Source organism: Cupressus sempervirens, chromosome 2, assembly GCF_028749045.1.
Source record: "Cupressus sempervirens isolate cs-2001-9-10 chromosome 2, ASM2874904v1, whole genome shotgun sequence".
Taxonomy (NCBI): domain Eukaryota; kingdom Viridiplantae; phylum Streptophyta; class Pinopsida; order Cupressales; family Cupressaceae; genus Cupressus; species Cupressus sempervirens.
Genome location: NC_143119.1, coordinates 25,234,226 through 25,256,564, shown reverse-complemented (window position 1 = coordinate 25,256,564; position 22,339 = coordinate 25,234,226). Strand labels below are relative to the sequence as shown.

Sequence of the window (22,339 nt, the reverse complement as noted above, 5' to 3'; positions counted from 1 at the left end):
TTGTTTTGGCAAAAACGGCTCAAGAACATGCAATCTTTAAAACGTTGCAAGGAGGAGCTAATCTAGGGCACGTTTTGGCATTTTGCTAAATAATATCCTTGTTTACTGCTCTTCATCATTCGGATTTTGAGATTTGAAAAGTTCTCATCATTTTTTGAAAAAAATTCAAACAAAGAGCATCTTTTCCTTCATCTTTGGCACATATTCATCATGTAAGTGGACCTCTTCTTTCTTACATTTTAATACATGCTTATCTTTGCTAATTTTATGTATGAAATCATTGAATGGATGCCATTTGTGAAAATCTTTGCCTTAGAATATGCATTTTTCCTTTAAATATGAATTTCTTTTTCATTTTGATGTCTTTGGTTCTTCCCCAAGTTCCAAATTCAAATTTCATCTTTAGAGTGCATTGCATCTTGGTATGTTTTGATTTGTTTTCAAAGGTATGTTTTTCTTTTGTTTTGGTTTTGTGTGCTTGTTGTCGGTTTTTCTCCATTCTGGAGAAGTTGCAAGTTTTTTCCCAAAAACTTGTTTTTCCTTCATTACATGCAAAAGCATTATCATTTCATTTTTTCAAATTCCGTTTCCATGTCATTACATCTCACATTTCATCCGACAAATGCGATTACATGTTTTTCACTTCATTCGCCATCCACACATGCATGTAATCCCATTTTCCGTTTCCATTTTCATCCATCTCATTTTTCGCTTCCATTTGCACAACACGATTACACAAAATGCCTTATGTGTAATTGCATCCAAAAAGTCCGATTTTGATCAAAAATCATATTTTGAAAAGACAAAAAAGATGTTATTTTCGCTTTCCGTGAATTTTGACTTCTTTCTTTCTCCAAAAGTGACTATATAATTCATTATCTCACCTCCATTGTTTCATTTCCATCTTCATATACATATTCGCACTTACATGAATAAATACATGTTTTCACCTCATAACATAATTTACATGTTACCCTCCATCCACATCCACATATACATGTAAAGTATACGCATTCGCACTTACACCTCACTTCATTTTTTCACCTTCCGTTACATATTGCATTTACATATATACATGCTTCATTCAATAAAGCTTTGAAAACATTTAAGTCACTTTTGAAATCAGCAACTTTCACTTTGCACGCATTCCCATGCATTTCACCTTCGCGCATTTTCATTTCATTCCATTTTTCATATTCATACTTTCATTTCATTTCATTTCATATTTCGTTGCATATGCATATGTTTTCTCTTTGAAAGTCACTCATTTTCGAATCTTCACTGATGCTCTGGAATCCACTTACATGGAGATTCCTTCTGAGGATGTATTTGTGTTTTGGAATTTTTGTTTTACAGTACGAACACAAGAAATGTCCTCGCCTTCCAAATCCAAGGGCAAGATGAAATACCAATATGACAAAGAATTGGCTCATGCAGTTCCTTCTTTAGTTACGTCTGTTCTGGATAACATACTAGACACCAAGATTGGTCACGTAGATGTAGCCGATTTTCAACAAAGGATTGAAGCTCCAGCTACGCATGAGATGAAACGTATTAAAAGAAGCAACATCCATTTGGTTTCTACATTTCCCATGGCTACCATAGAACCTGATTTTGTCTACAGATGTGCTCGGTGCTTCACTCCTAAGACAAAGAATATCAAAGACGCTGACGGAAAGGTTATTATTAGCCTTGACCCTGAAGTGATTGAACAAGTCTTCAAAGTTCCTCGTAAATCAGAATGTGTTGATTTGACTAAAGATTCGTCATTGGCTTGTTGGAATGAACAAAAAAGCAACTATCAGAAGTATGTCAACCTTTACTGGTTAGACAACAAAAGAAGTAATTTTTTCAGGTGGCCAAAGACTCTTCATCGGTCCAATTTTAAACAAGAATACAAGGATCTCATCATCCTTCTCAGCAAAATCTGTGGGCTTAAGGATTCTTCTGACTTTGAGCGATGGATGTACAAATTTATATTTCAAATCATAGAGAACAAAGAACATATCTTTTGAGGAGAGCTTATCAGTACTGCACTCTGTCAGCAGATATGCAATGTAGGAACATCAGTACCTTTTTACATGAATTCATATTTAGTTTACATTGCTGCTGCTATGGGGTCTTTTTCGGGGCTTTCCACCAAAGGTGTCGTCTTCAAGTACTTGTTTGGGAATACTATGACCAAATTACTTTGGCTAATAGTAAATATCATTACAGAAGAGTCCAAGATGCTTTCTTTGGACATTACAGGTGTCTGTTCGACAAACAGTTGTGTATCAAAAGAGTATTTGATGTAGCATGGGAAAAGGTAAACCAGTACAGCTGCATTTTTCTTCAATTTTCCACTTTCACATACTTGAGGGTTGGATATTTCAAAGGAGAGCCGTATACCTTACCTAGGTATGCTACAGATCGAATTATTCTAATGGAGTTAGCAAGACAACTCATAGACGTACAGAATGATTAGCATGCGTCACATAGGCCCAGATTTGGCATCACCTCAGCTAGGCCTTTATTTATTGGCAATTATTCAATTGTTTATGTGCCTAAAGCAAAGAATATGAAAGCAGAGTTGCAATTGATTACATTGAAGAGGTTCAAGGCTAGATTTGACTTTGATTATCGAGAGATGAACTCTCAGATAAAGAGGGCTTATACTCATGTTTATCGCATTGAAGACATTTTGATTGACATGAGAACAGAGCTTGATATTATGAAGATGGATTATTGCAGGTTAACCTTGCAACAAATAATTGATCTTAATATGTTGGAAATCTCTCCAAATTTTCAAGTTGAAGATGACGGCGACATCCTTGATCCGGAATTTCATCAAGCCGGTTTTGATAAAATGTGTCCTTTTCCTATTCAATGGCAACAAAAAGAAAATACATCTATTATAGACAAGTTTCAATCCATCTTAGCAAACACTAACAAGTGGTTGAAAAGTAAAGGCCTAAAAAGGGTAAATCCTAAAATGGGTCTGGATTGTGGAAGCTTTGGTCCTCCTGGTAGGAAGTCACAATTGGAAATTACAGGGAAAGATGGTGCTTCATCTTCAAATGTCAAGAATACTCTCAAATTCAAATTAAAGGGCGGAAAAGGGACTAAATCATCCCAAGTTCCTGAACCAATTCAAGAATCAGTGACAAAATCAGAAGAAGAATTGGAAACAGAATTCGAGAAAGAAGATTCAGATGAAGAAGGAGAAATTAGAATCATATCTCCTCCCAAGCCTGCACAAGCTTGCACGTCTTCTCCACATGAAGAGCCCTTTTTGCATGAGGTTGATGATGATGTAGATTCATTTTCTACTGTTTTCACTCAATTTATTCCCGTCTTAGAAGTTAATACCATGGCTCTTCCGATTTCATCTGCTGCTCCTCATGTTTTTGCACATGATCAATTTGAACACTTAGCAAATGTGTTTGAACATTTTTCGACTCTTACTAGTGGTCAAGTTTCCCAACTTGATACATCTTTGACAGGATTTGAACTTTTCATGACAGAATCTTCACAACACATTCCTATGCCTACAGCAGTGCAAACTGAAACTTGTTCAGTCACTACAGATATACAATCTCGATCAATGCCAATAGTCTCCACTGTGCTTGCTTCTACAAATGAAAGTTTCAGCCTACCTGCATGGTTGAGTAGAATAACAACGAAGAGAAGGAAGGTGGTTGTTCCTCCTGACAATCTTCCTATGAAGAAGACTAAATCCAAATCTCTGAAAGACAAGATTGTTTCTAGAATTTTGGTTGATTCTGACAAAACCAAGTATGTTGAGATTGTTGGGCGCTTAGTAGATAAACCTATTGAAGAACTCACTAGCTCTGATTATAAATTTACTAAGATTGAAGTTGGAAAGCAATCTCGTTTGAGTTCTTTACAAGATGCTCATGATGCATTGGCAAATGTATCAAAAAGCAGTCATGAGCTTTGGGAAAAGAGGAATCAATTGAAATAGGAAATAGCTCGTTTGAATGAGGTCATCCAGAAGCAATCTTCTCAGAATGTTGTTGCATCACAAACATCTAAAGAAAGAAGGTTGATTGAAGCTGCTAAGTCTTGGATACAGGAAATCATTGTTGAAGGAGTTCGAGCTATCACAGAGACACCTGTAGTTCTAAAGCGTATCAAAGAGATGAACAAAATGGAACTAAGCTTAATTTCTTCTTTGACTTAGGAAGCAGATAACCTGAAGGAAATCCTTGAGGATTGGGATGAAATGATAAAATTTGATCTAAATGTTATGGTCTCATGTGACGTTCTTTCGTCATGTGAAATGTTCTTCAGATTTCAAGGACTCATTGGTTACAAGGAAGAGACCTTAAGAAGATCACAAAATTGCAAGTGGCTCTTGAAGATTGTCAAGCAGTTGAAACAAGCCTTACTTGTGATTTGGAGCAATTGGGATACCGTGTTACTGATAATCTTGGTAATCTTTTGGCAGCAGAGAGAGTGAATTCAGAATATACAATCAGAATCAATGCTGATGTAGATTCTGAAAAACTTGGTTCGCACACAATGAACAAGTTCGTTTTGTACAAATCCCTGACAAAACACTTGTTGGATAATACAACAGAAAATTCTAAAGTTATTCAATCAGCATATGAGAATGCAGTGAGGATCAAAGCCATATCAAAGACAATGGAGATTGTTGATCTTCCTACAGTGCATGACGTCATTGTGAAATTCAAAGCATTAAGAAGCAATCTTTAAGATTGTAATGTAATTTCTACCTTATAGTTGTTTAAGATGCATTACATGATAAAGTGTAATTGCATGGAATGCGAATTGCATGTATGTAAAAGATGTAATGCGAGTTGCATGTTATCCATTAGTTTCTATAGTTAGACTTGGTCAAAGTTGGTTGAGTTGCTCCCACTTTTTTCTCCCCCCTTTTCTCAACTTCTTTGCCTATATAAAGGATTACCTCCTCATTGTAAAATCATCATTATCTTTATGCAAGAGAGCTCTGGAGAAATTGTGCTAGCAGAACTTTGTTTGTGTAGCACTATTTTGAGAGAAAGTGAATACAAAGGAGCATTTGAGACTTAACTTTGATTAAGTGAGATTATTATAAGTGTGAGTTGTAAGCTTTGTCTATAATTCATTCAAGTTACCTTTGATTCGTACTATCTTTTGTCATTGATATTGTATCTTGTGATTGATAGAAAAGAGTTAAGAAACAATTGAATCTCGAGCTTTGACCAGGAACAATTGTGAAAATCCATAGCTAGAAGCTTTGTCCGTGGCTTGTATTTTCGTCTTAATTCGCAAAATAGTTAGATTGTTCTTACTTTTAGGAATCTTTGTGCCCTAATTGTAAATCTTTTACCACATAGAAGTACAACAGGACTTAGAGCCAAACTGGTACATTTTGGCTAGCCTTTGAGTTAGTTAAAAAATTTCGGTATCACTATTTCCAGCTCGTGATAGAAGTGTAATTAAAGATTCACCTTGCCCATTATTTGCCTTACGAATAAGTGGATCCTTTCTTGAAAGCTTAGAAGAAAGGATAATAGTAACACCCTCTTTATAAATCTCTCAATTTCTTGCTTACCTTGAGTTGATCTAAGGAACAGTGAGAAGGGGGAGCCTTCCCTTTAAGGTAGGAGAGACTCTGTCTCACATGCTGTGGTTGGTCATCCTATTTTGCGACTGAATTTTTACCCAAAACTGTCAGTTGCAAAATATCCACCCAACAATATCTATAAAAACTTTATCATGATTATCCAATATATTTTGGAGATCATCATCCTGGGAAGGTGTCTGCTGCCCTTTTATAGGTTTTGTCGAGACAAAATAGTGTGCACCCCAAGTAATGCCATCATGCCAAAAAATTGCCTCCATCTGATGTGCAAAAACTTAGTTCAGACCCTCATTTACCATTTTGCAGAGAACAACCTTCTTTCCATCGACAACAAAAGTGAAGTTCATCTGTTTGAAGCTCTAAGTATATTCATCAAGTGTCTCCATCCACTGTATGCCCAGAATAACCTCCACATCATCAAGGTCCACTATCAAGAAATCGTTGGTCACCGTGTGATTCACCATTGTGATACTTAGCTGAGGAATACGGTGTGTGCAAGGCAGAAGAGTTCCTCTTGCAACTTGGACCTGAAATATTGCGTGCGTCTCCGTAGGTAGACTTCTTTGCTTCACCAGAGACGAGTTTATGAAATTAAGAGTAGCTCTGCTATCGAGCATCACCATAACCCTTTGTCCTTTCCTGGTACACGAAACACTGTGCACCTTGGGCTACCAGCTAGGGCAATAGTTCCTCCGCATTGTACCAATGCTACAATTCTTTCCGTATGGTTCAAACTAACCATTGCGGTATCCTTGTGGAGTTGGTTGTCTTCAGTGGGTATATCTTCCTATTTGTCCTCATCATCGGACATGACCTCAATGTAGTTGATCTTTCCTTTCCCGAGGCATTTGTGCCTGGGTTCCCATGCTCTCTTGCAGTTGAAATATAGTTTCTTCCTTCGAAGCTCCTGTCTGGTAGCTTCGTCCAACAACGACTTCCTCGATGGAGATTTATTATCTTTGTCCCTCAGAACGATCAAGGGTTTGGAGTGTGAGTAACCCCGAGAGGATGACGCCGACAATGATGCCATACTCCATGCCTTCTTAATGGTCTCCGACAGAATGGCAGGATTAAACCCTTTTACCAACCTTTTAGTGGTTCTGTCAGTCCGTCCATGAAAAGCACTATCCGTCTCCTTTCAGAAATGTCCTTAACCAAAATGGAAAGTTTTTGGAATTCTGCAATGTAGTGGTCAACTGATCTAGTTTGCCTCAGCTGTGCCAAATCTTTGAAATTGAGTTCCTGATCTTTACCATCAAATCATTCTATCAATATCTCAGTGAAATCTGCATAGGTGTTTATTTGATCATGCCCTAGTGTGATGGTGCTGTGATGCCACCATTCACGCGCAACTCCCTCCAAGTGTAATGCCACAAATTTAATTGCTTCTTCTTCTAGCATAGGATTGAGCTGGAAGTAACTATCGGCCTTCATTACCCACACTTGCACAGATACGGATCCAGATTCATCAAATGGAGACAAATTTACTTTACTCAACTTCCTCCTTAGATCATCGTTAAAATGTCCTCTGTTTCCGCCTTCCAAATATCTCATTCTCAGATCTACGTAATCTTTGTAAGATATATCTTTCTTCGAATTCGCATTCTTCCAAACTTCTATCAGTTGTTCTTGCATTTCTTCAAAGGTCGACTGCTTCCCTCCGGATGGTGCCTTCATCCGTGGGGGAAAAGACAGCATGGAAGGTCAAGAGCATGTTGGATGAGGGTTTTCTTTACCCGACACTGAGTCTGCGCTATGACCATTTTGTTTTTCGGATATTTTATTGTCTCCCAACTTCTTGAGAGTCTCTTCCATGAGTCGTTGAGTATCATTGCTCTGTGCCTGATTCCTTGCAAGTTCTCTTAGTAGCGCCACAAGTTCCACAACTATGGGTTCTGGTTCTGCAGCAATTCTATGAACGGAATGGGTACTTCTTCTCTTATAGCTATAAACTCTCATTCATTGTCCATAGGCTGGCAGAATCGAAGCTTTGATACCACTGTAATGTTCCAGTGTCCCCCTGACCCTTAGTAACAGGTTTGTACATGTGTGTGTCTAAAGACCACCCAAATAGAATCTACCACATGCGACAGGAAGGCCTAGATAGGCTATATGGTACTTGATTGGTTTGATGTGGAGGCCGTACGGTGTATAGGATGGGAAAGTAATAAACAAACTAGTCATACGTGGTGGTAAGTGGACCGTATGACAGGGAAGGGATGTATGACTGGCAGAGTTGGATGGCCATACGGGAGGGGCTTGATGACCGTATGGAAGAGGCCTAATGGTCGTACGCGAGAGGATTGTTAGTTGTATGGTAGACTAGAGGTGAAGGCCGTACGATATGGTGTCCGTATGGTAGACAATATGCAAAGATATTACGTAAGAGAGCCGTATGGAGGTGTGAGTGGATGATGTATGGAAGATAGAATGAAGGCCTTACGGAAAATGAGGAAGCAATACAAGAATATTTCGGAAGCCACATGGTTAGGTGTTTGAGCCATGAATGATAAACCACAACTATGAATGCAATGTTGCTCATACATAAACACAATAGATTTAGATGAAATCCAGACACAATAATAGAGAACGAATAATCCTTCAATTAAGATATGCTGAAAGATGATGCTCCGATTTGCTAGATCTGAGCGAAGTGTTACATGTGACAGAATAGGGTGAGGTTAAATCCCACTAAAACTAGATAAACCAAACAGGGAAGGTCTTTCACTTCCGAAATGGCGAACAACAGAGAACTCCAACAGGAATTCGCAGTAAAGAGAAAATAATCCAAATTGCATACCTAAGACTACCTACAAGTTGTGCTTAAATACCCGTCGGGAACACTTTCCGAGGGTGTACAAAGATAGTTGACAACTACACTTACCTACAGAAACAAAACTAAAATGGGTCCAAGGTATTTAAAATCAATCAGCCCATTAACAAATATTTGATTTATAAACTATTTTATGATGGTGATATTACACACATTCAAACTTGTTCCACATTATGTGCTTTACCAATCAAATGCAAATGATTATTACATTTAATGAAGGAAAGAACGTAACATAGAAATCAACCCATTTATTGTAATTCTTTTCTGAAAATGTAATATTTTATTTATCAAAATATTGTGTGCGGTAAAACAATATACCCCATACATGCATATATACTTCAAAATCCAATTGCAAATTTATTCTTAATTAGTTTGCTTCATGTGCAGCGACAGGTGCCTTTCATTAGCAAGTGGATGTAAGTGCGGTTCCCAAAAGAGCTCAATCCTAGCTTGCTATTAAGAGATAAAGAATCAAAAATGCGATTGAGAGATAATCAAGTATACTCAACACTAATCAACATTATACATGAACTATGACCAGTATATTTTGAGGAAGAAATGATGCAATCAAGTCCATTTTATCAGTAAAGCTATTGTTATACATTGGAATGCAAATATTTAGAACGATCCTATGGAGTTTTCATATTATGAGAACGAAAAAAGGATCATGAAGCAAAGGTTGAAAATTTCAAAATAATAATGAATAGCGTGCTGTTGCAAGAAATGAAGTACTAATATCCTCCAAATCCAAGCACTGAAAGGAATATTTATAGATCAACAAGGTTATATGTTAAATCAAAATGGATTTTGCAAAGTATGAATATACAAGTACAGTACAAGCCACAAAGCAGCAGCAAAATGTTATAAACAGACTATGGAATCAGAAGACATTAAATTACAGCAAAGCCATCGCACTCAAGACAAAAGTTCAATAGCATTTGTGCATATCAGAGATATAGAACAATAGTGATGTCACACACAGGACCAAGAGTAGTAAAAGTTCACATGTTTATGCCATTGAGCTAGATCACAGGTTTTTTGTAGCGCCCCGCCAAGGGATCCAAAAGAACTAACCTAAAGTTTTACTAAGTTTGCCAAACTTTTTTTTTTTAAATTAACATATAACAACAATTATAAAATAGCTGAAACAATAACATACAATCATACATAAGCAACACATAACAGATTACATTCCTTAAGAATCCCAAGACGTTGAATCACATTTATATTTTAATAATACTAAATCCAATATGTGTAACACATCCACATTAAAGATTAACTACAAGTTCAAATTCATTTAAATAATATACATTTGTTCCGAATGCCACTTGGCAATATTCGGAATGCACAATCATCCACTGTACATGTCACAGGGTATGAAAGGCTGAAAGAATATACATCATATAAAATAGATTACATCATCCCTTTCAGATCTATGAAACAAAATACAATACAATAAGTAAAATCATCCATCATATAGATATAACCATCCATCATAATACACAAAGATAGAATGAAAGGAAATGCAGAACAATAAATTCCAGCCACGGCATCAACAGACAGATCGGAATGGTAGAAGTAAAAAGCACTACCACCTAACCTCGTGGTAACTTAAAAAGGTCCACTCCCACCGAGCTGAGGAGATAGTCTCAAGTTCCAAACAGGATAATAATCCCAAAAATCAAAAGTAATATCTAGGTCAAGGGAAAACCTGAAAGTAATCTAACTCAGGATACCCAAGATATAAACAACATTTAAACCTAGAGGCAAACAAAGACATGTAGGGAATCTACTATGCAAGCGGGCAAGTGTCATTGCATGAGTCAACTCTAAGGTTACCTTGGTAGTCTGACTTGACCTTGGCCCCCTAGTGACTCTATGCGACACTAGAATCCTTTTGTACTAACAAGGCATACTAACGATGCATGGTCGCAACCAGGCATCCTCTCTACTCTCATCCTAGTCTGTACTAACACTCAAGGCATGGTCAAGGAAAGACAAAGACTCTTATTAGGTTCGTTTTACTCTATTTTAGTTTTTCACTTATTAAAATAACTTACAATGGGTTACCTAGGTAGCCACTTTGGGCTCCAGCCTCCATTGCAACCCACTTCCCAACATTACATATAGATAACCTACCCTAAGCTCAACAAAGCAAAAAGATTCAAAAAGACCAAAACCATACATCAATTCTTTAACAAGCAACTGACAAGAGTACCAAAATCACTTGGTCAAAATACAAGCATCACAAATGTTAGTGTAGTTTTTTATTTTTCCTATTTTGCTAGGTTTTTCCTACACTTTTAATAATCTCGCTTAGGTTAATAAAGCATGTCTTATTAGGTGAATGGTTGTGAGGTGTCACCTTCCTACATGTGAGCATCCATTAGCTATCTTGGGAAGATACTTTTCTATCTTTAGTCTGATAGATGGTTGCTCCTCATTGGTTGGTGTTGCCACCTCCTCCCTCTTCCTAGCCTATTTAAGCATGCTACCTGGCTTGTATTTGCATCTCTTATTTTTGCATCTTCTTAATGCTATTTTGCTTCAAGCATTTGCATTACTCTCTTGGAAACTAACTCTATGATGCTATTTTGATTTTGTATCATTTGCATTCATAGTTTAGATATTTACTCTTTGCACTAGTTTTCTGGGTTATTAATCTTTTCAGATTCTAACATGGTATCAGAGCTTTTCTATGTGCAAGAGTAGATTTTAGTTTCCTTATTTGAGAGATTCGGGAGGGGGCAAATAAACTTTATTGTAGTTTTTTGAAAAACGAAGTATGCTCTTCTCTTGCATCTTTGGATGATCCTGAGAATCAGAAAAGTTTTGACAAAAACAATTTTTTTCTGGGGTTTCAATCTCAAATCTGACAACCAACTTGCATATTTGGAGTTTTTAATCAGTTTTGCAGGTTCCAGCATGCCATTGATGGACTTAAGAAGCTGATCCAGCATTTGCATGTCAAATTTTGGTTGCTGGGGTCGTTTTCTGATTTTTGGAGCCGTTTTTTACTGTTAAAGGCGTCTGATTTACACTACAACAACATCTTCTGTTCATCAGCAAGAAAAACGCTTTCTGGGTTTTGTTTGCAGCCCCGAAAAACCATCTGGGTATCTTTTAGATTTTGCATGCAAGCTGTATATTTTTCAGGATCGAGCATGCAAAGCTACAGTCATACCCCTCTCCGTTGGCAGCCGCAGATTTAAATGCAGTTTTCAAATGTTTCGTTCTTGCTCATACGAACTCCGATTTTGATGATTCTTGTTATGAACTTGGCTATTTTTTTGTGCTCTATCCACTAGTGGAGTTGTTTTTTGATTTTCATATATGAATTCTTCAAAAATTGCAGATTCTCAGCCGTGACTGTGCACAGTTCTCGTTTTGGAAACTTCGGAGGATCATAACTTTCTCATACGACCTCATATCGAGGTGATTCTTTTTTTGAAAGTGCATGATTTTTCGAGTAGATCACATTGGTGCTATTTGTTTCCTTGATTATTGTGCCCAAGTTTCACTTCTAGCATATGCTCTTCATGAGGGTTTGTAATGCATTAAAATCAAGACCACTAAGTATCTCTTTCTAGTGGTAGTTGTAAATGCACTAAAATAAAGTGCCAAATCATATTTCTTTGAGGGGGGGTTCTTTGATTGAGTAAAGAGGGGGGGGCATTATCGTGGCTGGGTTCTCTTCTTTTTAGCATTTCTTCTCTGCATTTCTTCATCATGGATCAAAAAAATATGCCCATCCTAACTCCATACAATTACTTTGAGTGGAAATCACGCATGACAATTCACTTAAAGAAAGCTGGATTAAATAGGATAACTATGGGACTTGAAACTGAACCTACTAAAGATGAAGACAAGCCTAAGTGGTTTAACAAATGTGATGAGGCATATGGAACATTGTGTTTGTCTGTTTCTCCTGACTTGTTATTTCACATTGAGTCTTTGGATACACCAAATGAAGTATGGACAAAGCTAGAGACACTATTTGGCACACAAGATTCAATGAGGGGTCATATGTTGGAAAATGAATTAATTAGTTTGAGTCCAGGAAATTTCAACACAATCCAAGATTTCTTCACCAAATTGAAATCACTAAGGCTGCAGTTAAAACAATGTGGAATTGAAAAGAAAGATGAACAACTGATTCTTAGTATTCTCTCTAAGCTAAGTTCAGAATATTCTGTGTTTGTTTCTACCTTCTATGCTACTAAGGGTGCACTTCGTACTCAATTCACCATGCCATCTTTAGATGATTTTGCTGTCAATCTCACTCGAGAACAGGACAAGCTAATCCAGATGGGCATTCTTAAGTCCTTTAAGTCACATGCCTTGGCTGCTAACCAAGGCACAAAAGAACAACAAGGACAAAGTAGTAACAACAATAGTAAGGACAAGAAACAAAAGAATAGCGAGGAGAAGAAGGATCAGATGCCGATTTCTTCAAAAGCAACTATTGATACACCATCTTCCAAGGGTGATAAGCCTAGGAAAGAAAAGGTCAAATGTGCCTATTGTAAAAGACCTGGTCATGATGAACATAAATGTTTGCAGAAACAACTTGATCACTTGACATACATTCTTGAGAAGAATAATATCAGTGTTCCTGAGTCTATCAAACAAAGTTCTAATGAAGGGTCTAACAAAGAAAAAGAAAACAGCAAAGGGAGAGGAAAGGGCAAGGCCCTTTTTGCAGTTGCTTCCTCACCATCCACTTGGGTTCTTGATTCAGGTGCTTCACACCACATGGCTTCATCTAAGGAAGAAATTGCATCCTTGGAGCAATGTACTATGCCTTCTATGTTGATGGGTGACAACACTCCTATTGAGGTGTGTGGGAGAAGGTCTGTTGATGTGGGGGATGGCACATTCCATGATGTTCCTTATGTACCCTCATTGTCAACTAATCTCCTATCGGTACACCAGATCACTCACACAGGTTTAGGCAAGCGGGTTGAGTTCACTCCTGATTCAGTGGAGATACGTGAGTTGCACAATGATTCTACAATTGCAGTTGGGAGAGCAGATCATCAGTCAAGACTCTATATGTTTTCTCACCTTGTTCCTGATCCTCCTTTGACTATTTTTCTCACTCACTCTAATGATGTGAGCAGATTATGGCATGAGCAGTTTGGCCATCTTAACTTCCACTACTTGCATCAGCTTAACCAGCAGAGCATGGTCATAGGGTTGCCTTCTACTTTGACATTGGAGTCACTTGGAATACATGATAGATCTTCTAATGGGTCAGATTCACTTGAGCAGTCTTCTACCTCCACTTTTGATGCAGAGAGTGACTCAGAGGACTCACCTCCTTCCTCTCCTAGTCATCATTCACAGGTTGATGATTCTCCTCTAGATTCTCCATCTTCTGGTCCACTTTGGGCTAGACAGACCTTGCAGTTTGCAGGTGATTGGGTTGGGGATCCATCAGACACCAAGCAGACTCATTCACAATTCCAGGATGCTCTACATATCTTCATTGCTACTGCCTCAAATCCACAGTCCTTTCATGAGGCTTCTGGTATTTTTGAGTGGGATATAGCTATGCAGGAAGAGTATAGTTCCTTGATGAGGAACCACACTTGGGATCTTGTCCCTTTTTCTAAGGGAAGAAAAATTGTTCGATGTAAGTGGATCTACCGGACAAAATTTGCAAGCTTTGCTGGAGGTGTAGGATGCTACATCTTTTGGGGGGGCCTCTTCCTCTCACTTGGAGTCCTAATTTTCTTTGGGGAGTCTCTTTTCTCTCTCTTTTGGGGGAATTTTATGTACATGGGTACCTCATCAGGCTTGACTTGCCGGGACCCATTTCTACATCCACCTAAGCTTCGCTTATGGGGGGGTGTTAGTGTAGTTTTTTATTTTTCCTATTTTGCTAGGTTTTTCCTACACTTTTAATAATCTCGCTTAGGTTAATAAAGCATGTCTTATTAGGTGAATGGTTGTGAGGTGTCACCTTCCTACATGTGAGCATCCATTAGCTATCTTGGGAAGATACTTTTCTATCTTTAGTCTGATAGATGGTTGCTCCTCATTGGTTGGTGTTGCCACCTCCTCCCTCTTCCTAGCCTATATAAGCATGCTACCTGGCTTGTATTTGCATCTCTTATTTTTGCATCCTCTTAATGCTATTTTGCTTCAAGCATTTGCATTACTCTCTTGGAAACTAACTCTATGATGCTATTTTGATTTTGTATCATTTGCATTCATAGTTTGGATATTTACTCTTTGCACTAGTTTTCTGGGTTATTAATCTTTTCAGATTCTAACAACAAATATGATCATCCTAACAGGACTGATCCAAGAAGGTACACATAAGTCAAAACATAACATCATATATAATCACTAAAACAATACTTCCCGACCTCTAGTAAACATCCTAAGACTAGTCAACACTTTAGTCAACCCCAATTCTGACATACAAGAAAACACTCAACAAACAGTGCAATTCATAGTTTTGTTTGATTTTGAAGACACGCAGTCTAAGTTTACAGTAAGGTTTGACTTTCCATTTTGTTGTACGTTTTTGGTCTGATAAAGTTTACTATATTCCCCATATAACTTAACTCATTATCACATTTAAATATGAATACATCATTACCATAAACTCACAAAACCAACATCTTCATAAAGATTTTTGATTTAAAAATAATAGTTACTAAATAATTAACTCATAACTATTTAACCCTTTTTAAAAAATAAAATAAATGTTATAAATAAAAGATTATTTTTCCTATTAACAAACTAATTAACTTAAAATTGTTAATAACTTATTAAATACCTTAACAATCAATAATATTGTTACTTGTAAGAATTTGGTATAGCTTTGATACCATGTAAGAATTTGCCTAAGGCAATAATTCAATGCCAAGATCAAGAGGCTCAGTAAATAGCACAAGAGAGACAAGTAGTGATCAAAATGATAATGGATATCAGATAAATCCACCATAGAAGTGTCTTGTATATAAAGGCAACTGATATGTCTAGGAGTCATACAAGAGATAAGCATAACAACTAAGCACATGTCCAAAGAGTGGATTATCCTCCATTGTGCATGAATGTATGTACAACAATGAGAGGATAAGAATGCATAGGTGTATTTCGTAAAGAGATGTAGTAAACAGCATGTGCTCGATTGGAGTGCAAACTACTGTGTTGTGTACATGAGAACTCATATGAATATGCAAACTCTTAGGTGTCTACATGACAACTAATATGTTAAAGCATTAACCTAAGTAAATTTAAGTAAAGTGTAAATAGTAAATACTTATTTACACCAACACCCCCCCTTAAGAGCAACTTAGGGGAATGCACTTAAGCTCACGAAAGCTAGATAAAAATTCATGATGGGTCCCAGCTACTAGGCCATGTTAGGTACCCATGTACAAAATGCAAAAAGCATGCAAGCTCTCATAAATTGGAGAAAAAGAGAAAACCTCATGGGAAACACCCTCCTCCAAGAAGAGAGATGGAAAAACAAGATGCATGGATGGATGGAGTAATTGAGACCCCCCATTGCAACATACTTCATGTATGTACAATAGAGAAGTATGAGAAGAAAAAAATCCCAGAAGAGGAAAAGGTCCCCCTCATAAGAGAGAAGAAGTAGAAGAAGAAGAAAGGAGACAAGGTAGTCCCCCCTCAATACAAAATGCCCATCAGTGATAGCTGCTCCAAGATGAATGTAGAAGCTGATCCATGACTGTTGAATAATATTCCTCTCCTCAGGAAGAAACAATGCTATAGGTACAAATGGGATGCTTCCCCAATGTGTAGAAAAAATCCTCAAGATGAATGGTGTCTTAGAAAACTGATCAACTGTCCTTGTGTCGATATTGACGGTCACCCCTTCCAACATTATAGAAAAGAACAAGTTCGGATCTAGCAAGAATGGATGTAGACCATATCGGAAAGGACCAACTGTCTTCTCGAATGATAAAGAGACCTCTTGCAATTGTTGTACATAAGGATCCACAATCATTTCAACCTTGTAAGATTGATCATGTAGAGAATGGACAAGAGGGTTAGAGTGTTCTCTTGCAACAATTGAAGAAGGATCTTCTTCATCAAATAGAAGATCTATATCATCAATAATGTCTCCCAAATCTACTATGTAGGACACCACAAGAAAACCTAAAATGTCTATCAAGTAGTCATGTGAAGGAGACTTAGGCACAAAGCCTTGTGTCATGATTAACTTTACCCACTACAACCAATGAATCATCCTTAAGATTTCGCACTATTACTGAATCAGGAAGGAACTCAGCTTTATTTCCACCTCTACAGTGAGTGATTTGGTAAATTGAAAGGAGATTAGTGCTAAGGTTAGGAACATAGAGAACATATTTGAGCTCTTGATTTTCCATCTCAACTTGTCCTTTCCCTTCAACTTCCATTTGTGTATCATTCCCTACAAAGATGTGAGGTACCTTAGATTGCACCAATGAAGAAAATTGTCCTTTTGAAGAACCGATATGATGTGAGGCACTCGAGTCAAGAATCCATTCCCTTGAAGAACTTGAACTTGCCATAAGTGATTGCCCTTTTCCCTTTGAAGTGGATGGATTTAAATCCTTGGAAGTATATGGAACATTGATTTTGTTCTTCCTAAGTAAGTTTTCTAACTCATCTATTCTCTTAGTCTTGCAATGATGCTCATCATGATTTGGTATTCTTGTAATATGCACAAAATAGTTTATCCTTCTTGTTGTTGTTTCTGTTCTTTTTGGAAGAAGACTTGCCTTGTGAGGAGGAAAATTGTTGTCTTTGATTGTGATTTTGGCTTCCAATGCTTTTTTTTGTTGTTGGCGAAACTTTTACTGCCTTGATTTGTTTGGTTCTCATTACTAGCAACCAATTCTTTAGACTTTGATGACTTGAGAATTCCCATATCTATCAACTTGGATTGTTCCAACATCAATATTTCTGCAAATGCATCAAATGAAGGCTTAGTGAAGACACTTCCCATGGTCAACTTGTGAGTGTTGTAACTTGAAACAAAAGATGCATACTCTAAAGGTAGCCTTTTTAAGATGTGATGAATCAATCTATCATCATTCATGGGATTACCACAATCCTTAAATAGTGCTCTCAACTCATTGGCTTTATTGAAATAGTCGTGAATTGTGTCAAAATTCTTAAGATCCAAGAGAAGTAGATCATCCTCAATTTGGAATTCCTTTTCCTAATCCACCTTACCATACGACCCTTCAAGTTTGTCCCAAGCACCCTTAGCATCCTTAAAGTTGGAAATGTGGAATAAAAGATCTCTATGAATAGAACTCCCAATAATTCCTAAAGCCTGGTTGTCTTTAATTTGCCAATCAACTTGTGCATTAGTGTCAGTGGATTTTACAATTGTACCATCGACATATTGATTTAAATCTTTTTCCATTAGTCTACTCCATACAATATCTTTTCATGTAGTATAATTGTGTGAAGTTAAAAGTGAAGTTTTAAGTGAACCCACGATGCAAAAATTAAAAGAGCACAAAAGAGAGAGACAGAAAAACACAAGACACCCCCCCAAAAGTGATGCTTTTGGCACTTTATATATAGTCTGTTTACAATTTCCACTTTCCAATTTTGGGCCAAAGTGGATCTCTGATTTTTCATATTTACAACTGAAAATATGAAGCTATATATGACTCAACGAGATAAGACACAAGACCTCTCAAGGATCTAATTAATTACAAGTGCTAAAATAGGCCAAAAATGATCAAATGTTGAAAGTACTATGTCCACTCAAAATTACTCCAAATTGATACTAGATCTGAAAAGTTGACAAAAATTATGCACTTTCAAAAAAAATAGCACCTCGATATGTGTCCATATGAGCCCGAACAAAGCCTCTAAAGTTGTAATAATCAAGATTGGTAATTTTTAGAAAAATTCAGGAGCAAAGATCACAAACGACTTGCACCAATGTGTAGATCATGAAATTCTACCCCAAACCAAAAAAAAATTGTTCCAAAAAAGAAGTCCGAATGAGGGAGATATTTTTGTTTGAAAATCACCTTTGTAATTATTTTTCCTGAATCATTGTCGTCGGACCTCCAAAAATCAAATGACTCTAGATTTCACTTTAGATGTTTGATTTTGATGAAACAAAAGTTAATTTGGATTTTTTTGACCTTCTAAATGTGATACCAACATTCGATTTGCACCAAAGCTCCAATCTTGACCTGCAAAAGAAAAAACTCTCCAATGGCTATGCAATGAAACTCCTATGGCTCTGACACCATGTAAAAAATTGATATAGCTCTAATACCATATAAGAATTTGCCTAAGCCAATAATTCAACTCCAAGATCAAGAAGCTCAATAGATAGCACAAAAAAGACAAGTAGTGATCAAAATGATAATGGATATCAGATAAATACACCATAGAAGTGCCTTGTATATAAAGGCAATTGATATGTCTAGGAGTCATACAAGAGATGAGCATAACAACTAAGCTCATCCACCAAGAGTGAATTGTCCTCCATTGTGCATAAATGTATGTGCAACAATAAGAAGATAAGAATGCAAAGGTGTATCTCATAAAGAGATGTAGTAGACAACATGTGCTCAATTGGAGTGCAAACTACTGTGTTGTCTACATGACAACTAATATGCTAAAGCATTAACCTAAGTAAACTTAAGTGTAAATAGTAAATACTTATTTACACCAACATTAGTAATTAAAATAAAACTAATTATAAAATATATTATTAATAAACAAATTTAAATTAAATTAAATTTTAAATAACTTAAAATTTTAAATATTATAAAATTAAATATAATAGAAATTTTTAATAAAAACTTTAATTAAAAACAAACAATGTATTTAAAGGCCCGTCGGCTTGTGAGATCCTACGCCCGCAAGCATTACTGCTATTGCAAGCAGCAGTAAGGCCTGTCGCGCGCAGCCTTCAATAGTTATGGGGAGGGGTGGGGTGTGGGGTTTGGTGGCCTCGCCCCCACCTTATTTTATTTGATGATTTTTATAAAAAAAAAAAATCCTTCTATATTTTGTTTAAAAATAATTGTAATTTGTTTTAATAAAATGAAACAACATTTTTCATAATCTGTTTATATATATATATTTTACGAAAATTATGAACATACTTTGATAGTGAAAACCCAATAAACACGTCAATTTTATATTCTACAATTTCAATTTCTTTTCAAAACCCTTCCCGATTAAAATACTAACTTTTTAATTTACAGAACAAGGGTTTTCTAATGTCTCAATTCTCATAATACAGACAAAATTCGATATAAATATCAATAAAATTCACAACGGAAGATTCATCTTAAAAGAAACTCTGAAAATAGATCTAACAAACACGATGTAGACATGTATTTCGAAGAACATAATTCATTGTGTGAATAAAACACTAGATTCTACCTGAATCTGATGCTAATATGCAACTGCACGAAGAATCTGAGAGAATCCTCATTCCTCTGAAAATCCTTCTCCAAAATCCCCCATCGTTGCGAAATGAACTCCCAATCTCTGATAAGGAGTTCTCCCCTAAATTTGGGGCACTGGTTGTGCAATCACCCGAGGGAACTCATTGATCACAATCTTTTTAATATTTTATCACTTTTTGAATATCATGCACACTTTTAGCAATTTAAAATATCTTTATTAAATTCATTTCTCTTTCTCTCTTTAATTAATTTTCGAAGCATTTTTTGACTTAAGTAATAATAATATTTAGCATTTATTTTAAAATGATCTCCTAAATATATTATTATTAAATTAAATAAATGTTATTATGCTCTAAAATTAGAACTATAAATTTCTCTTTAAATTTAATTATTTTAGTTATTAATTTCTCAATTAATTAAATATAATTAAATAATGAAATTATCTTAATAATTTTCATTTAAATTAAATCATTAGATATTCTTTTAGTTTGACTTAATTAACAGAAAAATCACTATAGACCCACAAAATGAAATATGAAAACCCATCATAAAATACAACATACAAGATCAAACTCAAGGGTTGTAATCACGAACTTACGTCATATGACGAATTCAAAAGTGTAATCATCTCAGATACTTGTCCTAATTTCTAGGACAATTGGTTTTAAGGTCAGGATTTGAACTCAAGAATTTATCTCCCCTCTTACCATTGAGATATTGTGATAGGGTACGCTCATCCTAACAATTCAAGGAAGTCCTGCAATCTGCATAAAATCCACGTATGTACAAACACATATATTCTAAACTAAACAGGCAATGGCAGGAAGTGGTGCATCGTGTAGATCCTGACTAACAGGTGACTACGACTCCCTTCCTTAACCACATCAGAAACATCACACATAAAGAAAACATACACGCACACCATACACATGTAGTATGGGGTAAGTATCCATAGAAAACACATATAAATAATCCATCTAACTAACATCATTAAATAACCAGGATCACTGTAAATAATCATCATCAAAGTATAATCATGCATACATGAAGTCACTAGTGCCAAAGTAGTCTCATCATATAATCAACTGAGTATGAAAACAATATCCAATAATTTGGAAAATAATGTTATTAATCATCAAGCATAAACATAAACTGGCCTAAAAGAGTTCGGCAATAATAACTGAAAGTAAACTAGGGGTAGGCACTACATTTTTCATTTGATTGACTAATGGAGGCTGGATTAAATACTCCATATAAGTTAGAAGATGGTGAATTACATCAAGAAGACTGCTCAGATCATCCAAATCATGTCAAAGATGGCATCTACCATGAGGGAAGATGGAAAAGAATATGTTGATGCCGGTTTTGAGGAGGGCAGTGTGTCATCCCTACAAAACACTGAAAAGGCCATATGATTATCAAATTTGCATCCAGAGAAGAAGTCATTTGAGAGCACTTGTAAATAACAAAATCTTCAAGATTCAAAGCATTACGGATTCCTTGAAACAGACATGATCATAACAGGTGGATAACACCCTATCAAGGCAAACTGTACAGTTGGGGTTAAAAGATGGATGGATCAATTACAACTTTACATGTAGATTTATTCATTAGTGCTGGACATACAATCATCAATGAAGAAAATACGAGGGGCTCTTTCATTTGACTATGAAGTGTGTAGAACAAATCTACCTAGCAAATCTGCAATGAGGGCCTTGGAGATGTACAAGGATCTTTCATTGCTGAAACCATTACTGAGCATGTTTCTGAAATACTAAGTTTGGATCCAGTTGTTGTGAGAGAGAATACAAAATATAAGAGATTTTAATGCTACTAACTGATGGTTCAAAAGAAGCTTATGCTGGATGCCATGTTTTTACCCGGTAGCGCTTCAACCTAGACCAGCAAGAGTAACCATATTTAAAGATGCCTCTATTTCTGTAGAGGTCAGAGGGGTTGAGTTAGGTCAGGGAATTTGGACTAAGGTCAAGCAGATGACAACAATGATTACCAGATATGCACAAAATGGATTTGTTGAAAGAGTTTCAAGCAAATGAAATGGCAAGCGTAAAGCCAAATTCTGCAATCTTTGCCAGCATCCAAAAGCCATTATTAAGAAGAAAAATGACAACCTGCAAAATGATCTCACATACAAAGATCACAGATCTGAGGAAAAATGACAAGATAATAACATTATAGTTTCCTGATAGTGAAATAACTTAATGGTTGTAGCTGAAAGTTCAAAATTTCCTTCATTTTTTATGTAAAAAATCTCAGATTTTGTGAGGAAGAGACCAAGCTGTGTTTACCAAGTTGATAATCTACAGGAGGAAATACCAAAATGATGCAGCAAGATCCTAGAAGTCCATTTTTCTTCCACAAAACCCTCATTTTTTCTTCCATGGCTGTAGCAGACCAACTTCTTCTCCAAATTGCAAATGAAGAAAAATGAAATGCTTTATGTTTCGAAATACCCTACAT

At 36.3% G+C, this 22,339-nt stretch overlaps 1 protein-coding gene across 4 annotated transcripts in view; it reads left to right on the top strand.

Moving 5' to 3' along the window:
- LOC149570898 (uncharacterized) overlaps nt 1-22,339 on the top strand; it is a 387,041-nt gene that overhangs the window by 272,664 nt on the left and 92,038 nt on the right. The gene's annotated exons all lie outside the window — the stretch shown is intronic.